The sequence below is a fragment of the Takifugu flavidus genome, chromosome 3 (genome assembly GCF_003711565.1).
Source record: "Takifugu flavidus isolate HTHZ2018 chromosome 3, ASM371156v2, whole genome shotgun sequence".
Classification (NCBI taxonomy): domain Eukaryota; kingdom Metazoa; phylum Chordata; class Actinopteri; order Tetraodontiformes; family Tetraodontidae; genus Takifugu; species Takifugu flavidus.
The window spans coordinates 2303952-2321070 of record NC_079522.1 but is presented as its reverse complement, the minus strand read 5'-3'; the positions used below and the strand labels follow the sequence as shown (position 1 = coordinate 2321070).

At 54.3% G+C, this 17119-nt stretch overlaps 1 protein-coding gene and 1 long non-coding RNA gene across 51 annotated transcripts in view; one reads left to right on the top strand and one right to left on the bottom strand.

Moving 5' to 3' along the window:
- Positions 1 to 17119, top strand: part of LOC130522892 (uncharacterized) — a 130613-nt gene that overhangs the window by 12428 nt on the left and 101066 nt on the right. Inside the window, exon 2 of the long non-coding RNA XR_008949730.1 lies at positions 851 to 922. This is a non-coding gene — a long non-coding RNA (uncharacterized LOC130522892). The remainder of the gene's footprint in view (positions 1 to 850; positions 923 to 17119) is intronic.
- Positions 1 to 17119, bottom strand: part of LOC130522885 (receptor-type tyrosine-protein phosphatase delta) — a 185191-nt gene that overhangs the window by 90900 nt on the left and 77172 nt on the right. For all 50 annotated transcript variants that reach the window (XM_057027696.1, XM_057027713.1, XM_057027703.1 and 47 more), the window contains one exon: positions 14380 to 14427. The gene's annotated coding sequence lies outside the window, so the exon portion shown is untranslated. The remainder of the gene's footprint in view (positions 1 to 14379; positions 14428 to 17119) is intronic.

Genomic DNA, 17119 nt, shown 5'->3' with positions numbered 1-17119 from the left:
AAGAAAGTTTTGGGAGGGTTTTTGTTGTAACAGTGATTCTGGACTGGGTCCTTTCCTTTCCCACCACCAGGGGGCGATGCCCTCACTTATCTACAGTCGAATAAAAGTGCCTTTTAACGTCAATATTTCTGAAAGTGGAACCTTTTTTTGGCTCTGAAACGAGAGGGTTCTGATCGCACCTGCTTCTGCTCCCGACCACAGGCGGCGGGTGCAGCAGAACCGGCGGTTCTCTGGTGGGAGCCCAGTTAATGGTGGAAGTGTCCTTCCCACGCCCTTCGGTAATAGCTAAGCATCATTAGCGCGAGGCTAAAGAGAGGGCTCGCTCATCCATATGTTCCAATAATTACCTCGCACTTCTGTCCGGTCACACGCAGGAAGGCCGTGCTCGCGTCGGGCGGCTACAGACAAAATGAGTGATGGGGGGGGGGGGGGGCGACACAAATCTCTTTTCCCATCAAATCTGCCTTTTCTCCCTTTTTTTCCAAGCGAGCGTTGAAGCGGCTGAAGGTGAAAAGGTACAGATGTTCCGGTTTTATCAAAGCGGGCCTCAGCCTTAACACCTCGGATCACAATCCCGCCTTAATCAGCCCCCCCGCCCCCCCGACAGCCCCCACAAATCTATTTTCTGCTCGGCTAGCTTTATGAAACTGCCCCGATTCTGTCCGATTATTTCCCCCCGTGTCTTCGCACTGTTTAGTTTGAGGAGCAGACAACTGCAAACAAGCACCTGAGCCGTCAGAAACAGGCTACCGTCAAGTGCAATAATGCTACGGCGCCGCCGGAACCGCCGTTAGCTTATTTACCCAGGATGTACTGACGGGCTAATTAAACCTCCCTTCTTTACTTTCAGGCATCGACTTTCCTGGATGGATCACCTGCAGCGCGTGGAGATCCAGTTCACCGTCCAGAGCCGTGGGTGAAGGTCAGTGCTTCTCCAGTACGTCACGGTTAGCGACGCGCAGTTATCTTGCTAGCTGAATTAGCTGTCAGTCGCCGAACCAGCCGGGAGGAGTTTGGCTACAGGTGCTAAATCGTCCTGTTTTCTGTGTGTTTGTGAGTTGAGTTAATCAGTTTTGTTGGCGCCACCTGCTGTTTGGGACTCTGAACGTTGCCTTATTGTTGCTAGCATTGCAGCTAGCAGCTCCGTGCTAGGATTGAACAGAAAAGCTCGGTAATATTCAGCAGGACTTTGACCTTTATCACGTCAACTCCAACGAGTTTTACGTTCTGGTTGGAAACATCTGGAGCATCAAACGGCTTCACAAAGTCACCGCCGCGGCGCCGGCAGCCAAACGGCTAAACGGTGTTTGGCCGGTGCGGCGACACGCGATGGGCTCAGCACAGCGGCGGTAGCTTCAGCTGTGTTGGCGTAACGGTCATTCAATACCGTGCATGTGTGATTAATGCAGATTGATGCGGCCTCTGTCTCCACGCCGGAGATTCATCGACGCCTCTTTAAGGTTTCAGAGAAGTTTGGACGAAGCGGTTTGACCCCAACAAACTGTGAAAAAGTTTATTAAAGTGGGTAAACTGAAGAGCCAAAATGGCCGCCATGTTTAAAACCTTACAGACTTCCTGTTGGGTTAATGCTGTTTGGGAGGGGAGGGGTGGCTTATGTATTCATTAGTAAGAAAATGTGCTTTAATTTAAGTTGTATTGGCGTCTAATAACGATTATTTGCAACTTTTTTCTGAGAAATGTGGCGGTTTCGCTCAAAAATCCATCGCAGATGAGCTCTTTTTTGCTCCGTCGCTAACGCTAATGAAGAAACCCAAACGCAAATGGCTGGAGATGTGGGTAATTAATTAGATTTCCGCTGATAACTTGATCCAGGGTTGACAAAGTCGCTCCTTGGCGCTGAAGCGGCTCCGCAGGAATAAACGTCCCGAGCACTTGAAGATAATTTCCCATTTATTCGGCACGCCGCGCAGACTTCCGCTCCGGCAGGTAATATCGTTCATCCCGATCTTAAATGAGCATATTTGCTTTGACGCTCCACATGTTAAGAGGATCTGAACTGAGTCTGAGGTACGTGGACGCCGTCTGCTCACACGCGTCTGAGCGTTTCCTTTGAACGCAGCTCTCCGGCGGCTCTTTGATGCCTTCCTCCACTTCCTGTTCGCACCTGAATGAGAAATCTGTCGCAAAGCAAAAAAAAAAACAGGTTGCCACGGCGTCTGGCTCGCCAATCTCCCCGGGAAAATGAGCAATTAGCGCCTAAGCTGGCTTGTAAAATCAATTAAGGAATCGCAGCTCGTGTTCCAGGTGGGACGCTAGCTGGCGCACAGGTGATCCGCGGGGCTTTAATCTTCACTTTGCTGCCTTTGAGGACGATCAAAGCGCGTTTCAGGTGCCGTCAGGTCCTGAGACTTATCAGATTTACCGGATGAATATTTTGACGTCCGATTAATTAGATTTTGCTTTGTCAGCACTAAATCTGTTCGGATGAGCCGGTTATTTAGGAGGAAAAGGCCTCGGCTGACTAAATTAATGAGATCGACATTTTCAATTATCCGCCGCCGCTCGCGTGCGCGGCAAAGGAACAGCTGTTAGCATCGGCGAGGAGACGGAGAACAAAGGGGCCGGCAGCTGCCGCTCTGAAAGGCGGCGTGTTATTCTCCATCAATATCTCTGAGCAGCACGCCGCCGCCGCCGGAGCGGGGTTCCCGCAGGGGCGTCTAACGCGGTTGGATATGATGTCACAACGTAGCCGTGAAGCCGCACAAAGGAGGCCGGCGCTTTGTGGAGCGTTGCAGACCGGAACCGAAGAGAAATAAACCGGCACGCCGTCGGAGAAACTTTCCGTGTGACGGAGGGATTTAAAGTTGAAATCCGCGACGTTCCCAGAGGAATATTGGATTTTTAGGGACGAGGTGACGTGAACGGCTGGATTGTGACTGAAAACACACCCACCAGAAATGGCCCATAGCAGCCTCTGCTGAGGCTTAGCTAATCATGCTAGCGTCACATGTTTTAGCCGGCGCATGAGGATCTAAAAGCTTCATATAACGAAGGGAACAAATCGGTCTGACTCAGCCAATCAGGGTGACTGAGGATCTCCGACTGTGACCCCTCGCTGGGTCACGCGGCTCGTTTCCACCTCGCCCGAGGTCGGCGGCGCTCCGCTCGGCTGGGAGCTGCAATTAGGCTCCCAGACCAGGAGGCGCAGCGGGTTAGTCAGCGGCCGCGGCTGCCGACCAGCGCTCAGGTAGCCGTTAGCTTCCCTGTAACCGCGGCAGATTTCACCTTGCCTGAACGCAGCCACCAATGAGGAGAGGGAGGGGGGGTCATGTGACCCGCCTTTTATTCAACCTTTGTCGTCAGGGATAACAGGAGTTAGCACAGTTAGCACAGGTTATTTGTGAGTCAGCGCCAGTCCCGCTGCGGTGAAACAGCGCCGAGATGAGCCGGGTCGACGCCAATGTAGCCGCTTATGCTAAAGTCGCCCGCGACGACTGCCGGTCTGCGGGTGTAGAAATCAACGACGAGCCTCATAAATACCCCAACCGGCCCCCCCGCGGTTGCAAAAACCAACCGAAATCAACTTTAGCACGCGCTGCCAACCGGCACAGCTGGAGCGCCGCGTCGCGAAGCCTCGGCGTTCGGGGCGGAGGAGAGGAAACAAAAGTAAAGTTGCGGCGAGCCACCCATGTGGAACGTGGCGAGCGCGGTAACGTGGCGCGGAGGAGGGAACGCCACTTGAGTAAATCAAGTGTTAAGGAACATCTGAGGCTGCGACAGGCTGCTAGCAGCAGATGCTCCTCCAGGTTCAAGCTCGAGTCCCGGCAGCACCTATTTATAACCCCTCACGTCGGGCTAAGCTAATTTCCCTTGATAGTTCCTGTTTTAGAAGACAAACTGAAGTGAGTCGAGGAAAACCGGCGTTCCGCACATATTTGTTCACGTTGATGCCGACTTTTCCTGGTGAGTGTTGGTGAAGCTCTGCCGGGGAAAAATGGGCTCTTAGCGGGGGGAAGCTAACTCTTGTGGGGAAGAACATTCGACTTTTGATGCTTTTAATGGACTCAGGAGGCTAAATTGGCCCATTTTCTCCGTTAAAAGAGTTTTAGCCTGGCTCCGCCCACTCCGACCATCGCTAGCTTTGCTGTGCTTTCGCAGCGGCCGCCATGATGGAACCGCTGCTCCTTTCGGTTTCGCAGCAACCGTCAGAGCCGTGACATTCTTCAATCTCTCACCTCGGCGCCGCCGCCTCGTATAATCAGGAGTCGGCTGGTAATTATCAGCGCCGACGCGGCGTCTCTCCGCTCGGCCTGAATGGGGGGTATTTATACTTGAAATTAAGGTGTAATTAAAACAGGTCTGGTGCTTTAGGGGCTGCAGGTGATTACGCTCATTTGCATAGCACACCGAGTTCTCTTTAGAAACGCTGCCTTCGCCGTAGCGACTGCCGCTAACGCATTTCCGGCGCCTGCCGTTTCCGACAGATGAGATCCGAACTCGGCGGCGATTACGAGCGATAACGCGTGACGGATGCGTTTCCCCTTTTGCCTCGAACCGAGCGCCAACTCGGTGCCGTCCGGAACGCTAGAACCGGATCCGCGAGAGGTTGTCGCGGAAGTCCGACCGGTAGAGTAAACATTAGCATTCGGCTCATTTTTCACGGACGTAACATTTCCTAATTTGCTCCACCGGGCTTGTTTTGGAGCAAATGGGGGATATTATCCGGGGTAAAGACCAAGGAGAAACTCATTACTCCCCACATTATCGCGCCAAAGCGAGGAGCAAAAATCCGGAAAAGGCGGCGTCTCGTCCAGGAGCCCCGGTGGCGGCCGCGCCGCCGCGCCAGAGCCCGTTCCTGATATTTGGGATGTCATGACTGCTCCAGCTGTCACAGGCACAGCTGTTCACTTTCCCCTTCAGTGAGCAGAGCTGCCTTCGGCCCGCGGCGAGACGCCGCACGCACGCACGCACGCACGCGAGCGAGCGCGCACGGACACTGGCGAGGTGCGCTAGCAAGAAGCGCCTCTCACCGCAAGACGCCAACAATGGAAGCGGTTACAAGCTGCCAGGTCGTGGCGGCGCGGAGTTAAACTGATTTATTCCAGAATTCGCTGTGATCGGGGGAGCGTTTTTTCCGAAGTGATAGATGCACGTCGGCGGGAGTGTTGACGAGTGGAGCGCTCGCCGCGGGACAAGCTGCCGCTGATGCGAGCGCTCCCCGATGATTGATGCCTCGCCCCTCCGGCCTGGGCAAGCGTTTACTTTATCACAACCCCCCCCTCACGCCGCCGCCGTGTAGCTCCGGAGGTCCGGGCTCCTAAAAGGGCCGTATTGATTGCATACTGAAGCGGTCACTTATGATGAATGGACGCCGGCGGCGGCGGCGGCGTCACGGCTTTGTGATGGGTGAATTAATACGGCGATTAAATGAGAGGTCGCCGCGGTGTCGCCGTGTCAGCTTTGACAATCTGACCCCGGATCTGCTTCCATGGGCGAAGAGACACTTCATCATCTCCCACCTTTAGACTGTCTTTGACCTTTGACATTTCCATCCATCACGGAGGGTCGGCCTTATCCCAGCGCCGCCGCGGCCGAGGGACGGCGACTGAGAGGTGGAACATCGAGAATTCCCGCGTCACCGTTCCTGCCGACTCACTCGCAGCGGATTTGCGCTCGTTTGGGAAGCGGACGGTGCAACGTGTTCCAGAGATGGAAAACGTCGATGCGAATCCACCAGAAACTGGAAATCAAAGCCCGGCTTTGATGCTTTGAAGTGCCGGAGCTGGAGGGGAAAACTCCCATTGATCTGCATGAACGTTTGGAACGTTTTGGAAGGAAAAAAAAACGTCGGCGCGGTTTGATGGCGGCCGATCGATGTCGGCGGCTCAATTGGTCTCCGTGCAGCTGTGAGCGGCGTCCATTACGACCCTCGCGTGCCGAACTGTCCTTTGTCAGAACGCACGCAGAGGCTTTTATGTCTTTATGTAATTTGTGCCTGTCGATGGCGCCCCAGAAACGTTTTAGCGTTAGCGGCGTGTCCCTCTTAACGCCACGGAGCGGGGGCACCAGCAGGGGCTCACAGCGGGGCATCAGCGGGGACACCAGTGGGGGGCACCAGCGGGGGCATCAGCGGGGGCACCAGCGGGGCACCAGCGGGGGGGGCGGGTGGCCCTGAGCTGTTGGGACGTGAACTGATTTGATTGTGGCGGCGCATTTGTCGGCCGCGTCGTCTAAGCGCTGTCCTAATTTAAAAGGACGGGTCATGGGGGGGGGCGCCTCGCCGTGGGGGGCGCGCTGCGTCCCAGCTGCAATTGATTCTCGCCGGTGTCTCTGCGGGCTCCTTTGGAACGACCCGGTCCTGCCCGGGGCAGCACTTACTCCACTTCTGCTGACCTCGTTGCCCCCCCCCCCCCCCAGCACAGTTATGGCCCCCGTCCTCGTCATCACCGCTTTTCAATCCGGGGTCAAAACAACCGGCTGCGTTTTCTCCCCACAAACCCTGAAGGCCCGCCCCCGGACGCGGTCATGTGACCTCTTTAGCGTCTGTTGTTTCACACCTGTGCTGCGTTCGGGCGCGTCTTTATGAGCCGGGAAAGTCGAGCTCCGCGTTTAACAAAGGAAGCGGAAACGGGAGCAAAGTTTCCGCGTGGCGTGCGATTGCGATTCAATTACTGTGGCGGCGAGGAGGCCCGGAATCTGCCGCAGAATGTCCCGTTCCGTCTGGCTGCTTTGGGTAATGGTGTTTTCTCTGCTCGGGAAATGAAATATAATATCATTAAACAGAGAGATGCGGAATGAAGTGCCGACAGATCCATCTCGGCTGCCTGCTCAATCTGTTCCCGGGTGCTGAGTGGCTTCCCGGTGACACATCCAGCCCATCACCGGAGCCACGCCGCTCACGGAAATCTGGGCGTTTGGCTCGTTCCGCGATCCAGAGATTTACGGTCGAGGGAACGTGGAGATGGGAACAAAGACGGGCAATTAAGGAAGCGTGGAGCGGTTTATTCCGGAGGATCCGTTGTCGGGGGGGCCGCAAATCCACAAATTAGACAGCAAATATGTTTAATTTACACCTGCGCCTACGGAAGCGTCCCGGAGTCTGGAGGCTCTGAGAGGGACCGGAGCTCCGGGGGGGATGAGGAGGAAGCGCTCCGACGCTGTCGTGCGTGTGTTGATTTAGCTGGGAAGGAAGCGCACAGATGTCCGCCTGAACTCCTCGGAACGCCATCAAACATTCACCACTTCCACGTTGTCGTCCTTGTTTTTATCACCGACGCTCAAACAGGAAAAGGTCTGATGCAAACGTTGCGCGTTTAGCTCGCCGGCGCTCCGAGGCTCCACGCCGTCGTGGAAGTAAAGAGAGAGGGAAGTGGCGTCATCGCTCGGACGGAGAGGAGGGAAGTTGGGATGATTCTACATAAAATAGCAACGTAGGCGCCACCTGAGGCTAATGAGCCCTCCGTGCAGTTAGCGGTTAAGCTAGCAGTTGATAATGGCGGTTGGCAGAGGTTAGCCAAGACGGAGAGGAAAACCAGCGAGGATTGTTAACGAGGTTCAGAGCTAGCGGGATTAAAATTTAAGCCTGGCGTGTGCTCGGTGTCAGTATGCTAATATTAGCAGGTTTAGTGCTGGAGACTGTATGACTGTAACCTGCCACCAGGGGGCGTGTAGTTGCCATCGAGGTTGGAACATTCCTGGCGAAGACGTAAACTGGTCGTTTGCAGTTGTTTAAACCGGAACCACTTCATTTGCAGTTATCCCTGGCTAGCGTATGATGCTAAAGCTAAATGATGCGGGTTCATTGCATTTTTACATCATCTTGGAAGTTAAAGTAAACGCGGCCTGTAGCGATGACGCCGATCGGGGACAGAACTCCTGACTTTTCCGTCTTTAAAATTTCCTTATTTATCATTCTGCCGCTTCCGTGACGTCTCCCCGATAATTGGAAATGCAGCTTTTCATCCGGCGGATGTCAAAACATTTACACCTTGAGCCTTGTGCATCTGATAAGATTAGCTTTGTGCGATAGCGATCTCATCTTTGGCTCTTCCGGCAGATCTCCCGCGACAGCCGCGTCGGAAGACAGCGCGACCTTCAGCTTCTGCCGCCTTTTAGGACTAAGTAAGAAAAGTTAGCCTGGATGTGAACCCCGGCTAAAAGTTGCTAACTCTAACGACGCAGTGGCGCTGGATTGTATCCACTTTGACTCCACGCCACTAACCCGAGCGGATGATTCCCTTTCAGGAGGGAAAAGGGCTCCGTCACACACAACAGGTCAAGGGAATCAAATGGCGGCGCGCTAATGCTTCCTGTGCCGACCCTTTCTTTAGCTTGATAAAGCGCATCGCCGCGCCGAAGAGAAAAGCCTTGCTTCATTTTCCAGAGCTCCCGTTCGCCTTTGTCGGCCTTATCTTCCATCCGCAGCGGCTGTTTGGTCCGACGCCGCCGCGATCCGACAAGTGGAAGATAAACTTGACAGATCAACTTTTTGGATAGGCGGCGAGGCCGTAAACAACCGCCTCTAATCTGATAATCCACCCGTGAAGGATCGGGCGCCGGGAGTATTATGGCGTTGTCACTCTTGCTTACGGGGTCGCACGGGTCGGACGTCCCCGGGCTAACGCCGCGGAGGTGTCGCGTCGCCTCAGGTGAGGCCGGCTGGCGAATATTACCAGCGATTATTAAAGAAAGCACCGGAAGCTAGCGGGTCCGGCTCTGATTGGACCGGCCCTCGGCAGCTTCTCCGTGCAACTTTCTATCGGCTCAATTAAAAAGTGGTTTTCGTAAAGCCGGATGGACGCGGCGGCCGTCATTAGCGCGGCCCACATTGTCTCGCCCGGCTCCTTTCAGCGCCGCTCGCTCCAGACCCGGCTGGTATTAACCATCCAGGCAGCTCCTGCATATGCTCAGCGCTATCTCGCGCGGAGAGCCGAGAGTCGGAGCAATTCAAACATTCTTCAAACCGCAATTTATTTTCCCTGAGTTGTAATTATGGTCTATTAAAATGCAAATGATGTCAACGGCAGAGCAGCGCTAATCACTCACTGTCTGTTTATGGGCGGCGCAGCCGTGTTGGAGAGACTCCGATGAGCCGGATCCTCCGATATTTCGGAACAGTCCAGATGAGATGCTAGCAGGGCGGCTCAGACAGACGCTCCTGCACTTACTGGTGCCACAAACCGGGACGCTTCGGACCTAAAGCTTGTGTTTCGGCTAAAGGGCGCTAGCTCCACGCGCATCCTGCCGTGAGTGGTGCCGAGCGTCACTGGATTTGACAACGGAAACGCGGATGATCCCAGATCTACCTGATCCCTGATGGCCCGACAGGTCGTGTGTCAGGTTAGCATCGTTTCGACTCAGGTTAGCATCGTTCTGGTCATTTGGAAGAAAACCGGCAAACCCCCCCCCACCAATTCGGGATCATAAGCACCACGATGGGGATTTGTAATTCTCGAGAAAAGGGTAGAAAGCTCGTTATGTATGTTGTGTTTGTTTAATTAATGTCACGCATGACATCACGTCTTCAAAATAGGTGATATTTAGTGTTTAACAACACAGCTAACGAGCTGTAAACGGTCCGGGAGCCACAGGGTTGATGTATGGAATCATGGGTAATGATCACACGTCCATTCCAGAGAAGATCCACATGAAATAAACCGGGTCAAAAATATTCCGGTGTTTTATTCATGAGCGCCTCGCCGAGGGTGGAACGGATGCTCATGCATGCTGATCTACACGCGATTTCCTGTCGTGCGAGCGGGCGCGGGCGAGGCCGAACGCACCCAACGACCCAACAGACGAGCATGAATTACGCGTTGCTGTTAGCATCCCTTCCGCGCCTTCTCCCCTCCGCGATATTTTATGCTCCTCGCTCCCGTCGCCTTTTCCGCCGCGCGTTCCGCGGAGCCCAGCGGGAACGGAAGCTTATCTATATCGCTGTACGGCGTGACGGCAACCTTTTGTCGGCGTTATCGTGGGGTCGGAGTCCTGACGCGGCGTCGCTACGAGGGGAAAAACCTCGGAAGCGCTAGCACGGCGTCGCACCAGGTGATCAGGCGGGTTCGGCGGGCGGCGTTGGTGGAGTCCTCCGGCAATCACCGGTGAGAGGATTATAAATAACCCGTTCACCGGATCGATCCGCTCATCCTCCGGCGGCTCGGGCTCCAGCGGCCGCTTGGATTCTTTCTGCTTCCTCTCTGTTTGAGCACCGGGGCGGCGTTCCCCAGGGCGCCGTCTCCAGCCCGTTGATGAATACATCTCCCCCACTGAGAGTGTGTGTGTGTGGGGTGTGTTGTGTGGGGGGGGGGGGGGGGGGGCATTGACTTTCCATTATGGAGATCAGCATATTGGAAATTGAATTTATCGGAGGTTTAAGCAACATAAGACTCGGCTTCAGAGGCCCCAAACAACGTTAGCACACAGGAAGATACTGACAGAATGCCCAAATAAGGATTTCACGTTTTGTACGGGAGATTAACGGTAGATTAACGGTAGTTTACAAGATGACGTGCCCGGCTGGTAGCATCTGTTTGGGTAGTTGCTATTGGCAAAAGAGCAACATGCTAATCAAAGTTTTATGACGTTTAAAGCACTCATGAATGCGTCATAACTGTGCTGGTTTTAGCTAACATCACATTTCCAGGTAGCGCTGTCGTGAGAGCAGGTTGGCGTTCGGCCTCAAACGAGCTGATTTTAATGGAGCCATTTTATTTACACGTAAATGCATCTTCAGGGTCGTGTAGCCAGCTAGTGTGTCACGCGTTTTACCGCTCAAGGTTCAGGAAGGTTGAGCAGAATAGCCCGCGCAGAGCTGTAAATTACATCAAGGTGAGCTAAAGTGTTTACCCCCATTAATTTAGTTTAGCTAAAGCCAGCCCGCTGACCCGTAAAATGAGCTAAGCTAATACTGACCTTAACATGGTCTTGTGCACATGGTGGTAATTGCCAAGGCTCCGAGATCAATCAATATCGACTTACCCCCCACCCCCACCCCCACCCCTCCCCCACCGCCGCTGTTGCCGAAGCTGAATGTGTAAATTTGGGTTAATCCCCGATAGCGTAACCTTTAGCTAGTTAGCGTGTTCTCTTGTGCCAGAAGAGTTGGGTTGTTTGATTTGAGTCGCGGTTAAATTCCAGACGCGAACCAGTGAAACACGCTAACACGCATCTTTCGGCACGCCAGCAGTAGCATTAGCTTCCTTTAGCGGCGCGTCGGGACCAGAAGGTTTGCTTTGCCTTTGATTTTTCAGGGTGCGCAGCAGGCGTTTCCATCTGCACTTGATAAATCTCGCAATCTTCTTTTTTGCCGCCACACCGAAGTAATTTATTTTCTATCACTCCGAGCTATATCTCCCAGTTAATATTTCATTTTTTTCCCATACACGCTGACAAAGGATGCCACGAGGGATGATAAGAAGTCTGAAACCTTTGCACTCTCTGGATCGACGATTTACCGTGAGAGTAAAAAAAAGGTGGAGAAAAAGACGCCTCAGACGGCGTCGATGTGGCGAGCTGGTGATTTAAAGCTAATTTATCTTTATAGTCGGTTGATGTTCGCTAATCTACTGTCACAACCCTCAATATTAAACATTCTTTCTGTTTTGGAAATATTTTCAGTACGTTTTTCACGTCTTGACTCGCGTTAAGTTAAGATCCGTATTCCCGCCACTAGGTGGCGCCACGTCTCACTGGGAAACGTCTCAATCGTGACCTCCGATAAAGGTCTGACTCCATCCTTCCTGTGCGACATGCCCGCTTTGATGCTGCCCGGGCGCTAGCTGATGGTGCTAACGAAGCGGGAGCCGGATTCCACGTTCCTGGCGCGGCGGCGTCCTCCGGGCCACGGCGCTCGCTCCTAATTTGAATTTGATAAGACGTCTTTGGGAGCCGTCGCCGGGCCGGACGAGAGCCCACTGCTGGCTTAGCTGTGATGAGGTGTTGCTATCTAATATCTAAGGCAGATAAAAAGCCTTATTAGCCCCCCCGGTCTCACCAGAGTGGGGACTTATTACACGGGGGAGACGAGACAAACGCAGATGGCGTAATAAGACCGCCGCGAGGTTGGTTCCGCTCGTCCTTAAGCTTCCTGACGGGGTCAACTTAATTTTGCGTCTTAAATGCTGCGGCGTCGTGGACGCGGACGAGCTGATATTGTTCGAGAGATCTAATTCTGACTCTTACATTTCATAGACAGCAAACATCTGGGGGATTACGGCGTCGCCCGCCAGCGGCGCTCTGATAATCGCTTGTCGTTTCAGGAGTCGCGCGCCCTTCCTCGAATTCTAAAGGTCTTTGGTTCAATCAAATGTTTTGCCAGATTAGCCCTTTCAAGCGGCGTCTCCGTGTGGGCTGGAGTTTCATCTCCGCCTTCAGGCTTTTCACGGTAGAACGGCCGAAACGCGCCGAGCGGCCGCTAACTGCTAGCAGAGTCGCTGGATTTTAGCGGTCAGGGAGGAATCGACAGACTCCGGACTGGAAAACATCCGTCCAGGAATAAAGAGGATCCGATGTCGTGCCTCCTTTTCTGTCCTACTCACACACATGCTAGTGTTAGCCTACACGGTGTGGGTGGGCTAAGTAGCCCGCTGCTAATGTGCGAATGCTAAATGCCACTTGGAGTCACCGGTATCTGACCAGGAGGGGGCGTCCTCCGTGGGAAAGACACATTTTTTCGCTAAAACCAAATGCTAATTAGCTCCGAAACCTCTCAACATTTAAATGTTCGACGGAGCTTCAGACTGAGCAGCAGCATCGCTGCGGAACGTCCAGTCCAAATAAGTCGGAAAACACCTTTGGGTTCCAGCTCCGTGTCCCATCGATTTCTCTTCACTCCGCGCGGCTCCGTCGGACGTTTAATTCCCTCCCCGGCGAAGTGATTACAGCCAAGCATTTAATTAAGCAATCACAGCGGCGCAATCGGGATGATTCAGCGCTGAAGCCGAGGCCAAGTTGGCAGTGTGGAAAAAGGGGGTCGAGCTGGCGTCGCCGCGCCGTTCTCGTCCCTGCTCCAGCGGCATTGTGGGAAAATTACAGCGTGCGTGTGCACGAAGCGGTGCTTCCAAACAGGTTTTCTGAGGCTTCATCTGAGGGCCGGCGGACAGGAAACGGGCGAGCCCACCCATGTAGCTCGGTCAGTTAGCTTAGCGCTCAACGTCTCGGGGGTCGGTGGCAGTTTACAGGCTGTTTTAACTCTTTCAGGACCTGTTTGATCAACATTTTAATGGCTTTTAATTAGAGAAAAACCAAACTGGCTCCTGCTGTTTTTGCATCAGTCAAAACACAACAACAACCAAAAATCCCAAAAACCTGAACTCTGACATGCTAATCTGTGCACAGACGCTAATCAAAGTCATAAATTAATCCGGGCTGATAAGAGGCTCTGTTCAACAGGCCTGTGGGGGGGTCGATGCGGGGAAATGAAGAGGAACTGATTGCTCGCCGTGATTGTGCTGATTACATTTTAAATTTAAAACGTCCCCCCTCAGACGCTGACCCGAACGCCGACGCGCACGCGGTCAGAGGCAGGTTTGAGACCGCCAGGCGAGCAAACACTTTCTGCGGGGGTTTGTCTTTCCGACGCTAAAGCTTAGCGTTGCTAACGTGCTCCCAACAGAAGGTTATGGACGTCTGTGCTGCAGACCGGCACTAGCATGAAGCATGACGCGGCGTACGGCATTAGCATGAGCTAGCGTGAAGAACCCTGTGTAGGGAAGGAAGTCCAGCCTCTAATGTTTGACTTCCTGTCGCAGTTTTGAAAACTTTAAAGGGTCAGAGGCTCCTGGACCGTCGGGAGATCCAGGGAAACGTCTCGGAGGGGGCTGAGCGGCTCCGGCGGGGGACTGAGGGACCAGTCGCTCTGGGTCTCAACATGTCCGGGACATTTAAAGCGGGTTTTTTAGATGCTAAATGTCTCATTTCTACGCAGCTTGATGAGTTGAACCGCTGAGCTACTAGCTACACGCTAATCTGCTGCACCTATTTCACATCCTGCCGTCGTTTGATCCGAAGACGCCGCCGGGGGCTGTGGCGCTCCGCGGCGCCTTCGTCCCACGTTGGCGCTGCCTTCGACAGCTGTTGAGGGTCGTTTTCGCCGGCTGTGACGGAGCAGCGGTCCTACGGCAACGATCCGTCAGAGCCACGGAAACCTGAGTGATGAATATTCATCAGCGGTTCTGCCGCCTGAACCTCGGCGCTCCGTCTTTTCCTGCTTTTTCCCTCTGACATTCAGGATTTCTTTATTTATCCCTCGGGGAAGGTGGTCTTAGACGCGGAGGGGGGGGGGTGTTTTTGGGTGTATTTTCATAAATAAAATGGACTGAGCAGCAGAGATTCACCCCTGATCTGCCCCCCCCCACAAACGATGTAAAATATTCATTTACGAGACCGGGAAGAAGAGTAAAACCCTCGGAGAGGACCTACCTTAAGGTCGAAGGTGTGAAAGTCATGGAACATTCTCTCTCCTGAGACCTGTGACAGAGGGGGGGTGGGGGGGGGGGGACACGTCACTCATGATTAGGACACAGTGCAATTACAGAGCAAGTTGCCTGACAGTGATTGATCAATGAGGAACTCCCTTAATGAAGACAAGGACTCCGGGGCTCCTGGGAGCAAACTGGCAGGGAGGAAGAGGAGCGGGAACGCTGTCCCGGACTGCCGAGGCCCCCCCCGGGGATCATCCTGCGGGGGAAATAACTCGTACTGCACGCTTGGCTACCTCCCCTGCTCACATTCCAGAGCGGAATATTCTCTCCCGGCAGGACAGCCGAGTCACGGCTCCTGACTCCGTTTCTGAAGCTTCTGTTCTGGACGAATTTCATCCGAATCCTAATCCTCTTCCCCAATTTAAAGGCTGACGTTTCAACCCCCCCCCCCCCCCCAAAATTAGCTGTCAGGACAGTCGACAGCATCCTGAAATCTTTTCAAGTCAGGCTTTGCTTTTCCCGACGTCTAACGTGGTGCCGAAGCTGCCGGTTAGCTTCCCAATCCTCCCAGTTCAACCCTCAGATCTCCACCTCCTCACGGAAGCACCGCTGGAGGAGGGAATCGGGAGCGGTGCTAGCCGAACCCGATCCGAACGGTGGGGGGAGACGCGTGGGAGCAATGAGCAACATCATCAAAACGGTGACACGTTAGCTGTATTTCACCGACTCTGACCTCCTGACACCGGCCCCTGTGGCTCGGAATGACCTTTCTGGTCTCTTCCCCCTTTGACTCCGCCCCCTAACGATTGGGCGGTAGCGATAAAACGGGTCCTTGGGAGCTGAAGAGCGGAACCATTTGGCTAACGGAGCTGCTGCCTCAGCACATGTTTAAATGCTCGGCTCTCACCTGGAATGGCCCACGAGAGGCCCGGAGAGGGTGGACGGCGAGGGCCCGGGCGCCGGCGAGGCCATTCATCACATTAATGAGTCGTGTCACTTTATTTATAAAAGCAGGATTTTCCCTCCGGATCCAGCTCAGAATTCCGACGCTAATGTCAACGCGGCGCAAAGTTGAGAGAAAGAAAGTGGATTTTGCCGGTAGCCCGCCGAGCCCGGACACAGGTAGGCGCTGCTGGGTTGGCCCGGGCTTTTGCTAATTTGGCGCCGCGGCTAGCGCTTTGGCGAGCTTTGGGATGGTTCAATCATCAGAGCGGCTGCAGCGGAGCGTCCAAACAGCTGTGGCTCAGTTACATCCCAGTTCCATCTGCACATTCCCAAAGCTCTGAAGCAACTTTGGAGGACACAAACCCACTTCCTGGACTTCCTGGCACCATCCTGGATGCAGACGCTGAGCAGGATTTTAGCCGCATGGGCTCTTCTGCGATACTACCGTTTCAGGAGCGCCATCCCGATAACCCCCGGGAGGGCGGGAAGAGATGAATCTCCAGTTATTTATCCTTTTTTAATAGGAAGTGTCTGTCACAGGCCAGCAGACCCAGTCCTCCTCCAGACCATTATCTGTCTGCCTCCATCACCTGCCGGTAATTCAGGAGAATGACGCCGCCAGCGCCGATGCTAGCGGCTCAACGGCTGCGCGAAACAAAGGAAAAGGTGCTCATCACGTTGGCTCGGAATATTCAGGATCGATTGATTTGATTTGGTTTCCCTTGGTTCGCCGGATGTCCCCCTCAGGACCAGTTCCTCAGAGCTCTGGACCAGCGCTTTGCTAGCGCGCTAATCTGCCGGTCGTCCTGGTCGACACCGGAAAACCAGCGGCTCTGCTCTTCTATCACAATGTTCACGTCAGATTTTTGGATTTGGGGGAACGTGAGGGAACGGCTGACAAAAACCAGTCAAACTGAGATAAACTCTCAATGGCGGCAACCCTGCGGAGTTGATTAAACTGTCAACATTTCGTGTCACCAGGTAGCTACCGAGCTCCGTTATCCCCTTTTCGGGGGGTCTCGGTTGTGTTTCAGGACAGATTAAATTGGCAGGAGGTTCTTGAGTAGACCCCTGGGTTCCGCTCTTAATTGCTCCCCAGGGTCCCGGCAGACGGTTCTACCTGCTCTCCGGCCCGCCGGCGTGCTGTCATCGCCGCCGCGCTGCCTGTCTGGGCTCCTGAGTGACACGGCAGAGGCGCAGGATGAGTTCTGGCGAAGGGAAGGAGGAGCCCACTGGGACGCCGCCAGCCTGGTCGGCGCTATCGCGGCGTGACAGCGGCGACTGGCTGAGCTGGAGAACACTTGTGAGCCAGGCGGGGAGGGTGCTCATGTGTGCTCGTGTGTGTGTAAACACTCCCATCGCCGGCGAGCGTGTCGGATTTTCAATGAGGACCTCAAGTTTTTTGCCCGTGAAGGAGCCTGAACATCTCGCCGACCTCAGGATCTTCACGCGCCGCTGTCTTCAGCGTGCTATTGCTAACAGTGGAGTCGCTGCATCTGTCACGGCTAAAAGCAGACGGCGGTCGACCCCCACCGCCTTCGCCACCCCACCGCCCCCTCCTCGTCTCCAGCGGCGTCCTTTGATGTGTCGAGGTGATGACGGCGCTCGCCACTTTTATTTCTCTGTCAGAGTTTAAAGGCTCGTTTGCGCCGTCTGCCAGCGGAGGTGACGGACGATTCGGGCGGTTCAGCGTTCCAGGGGGCCACTGAGACAAAGAGAATACGGCTGCCTCAAACCGCTAAAACCGCTCTTTTGGTGTCTTTGAAGGCCGGCGCCGCTGAAAGACGCAGACG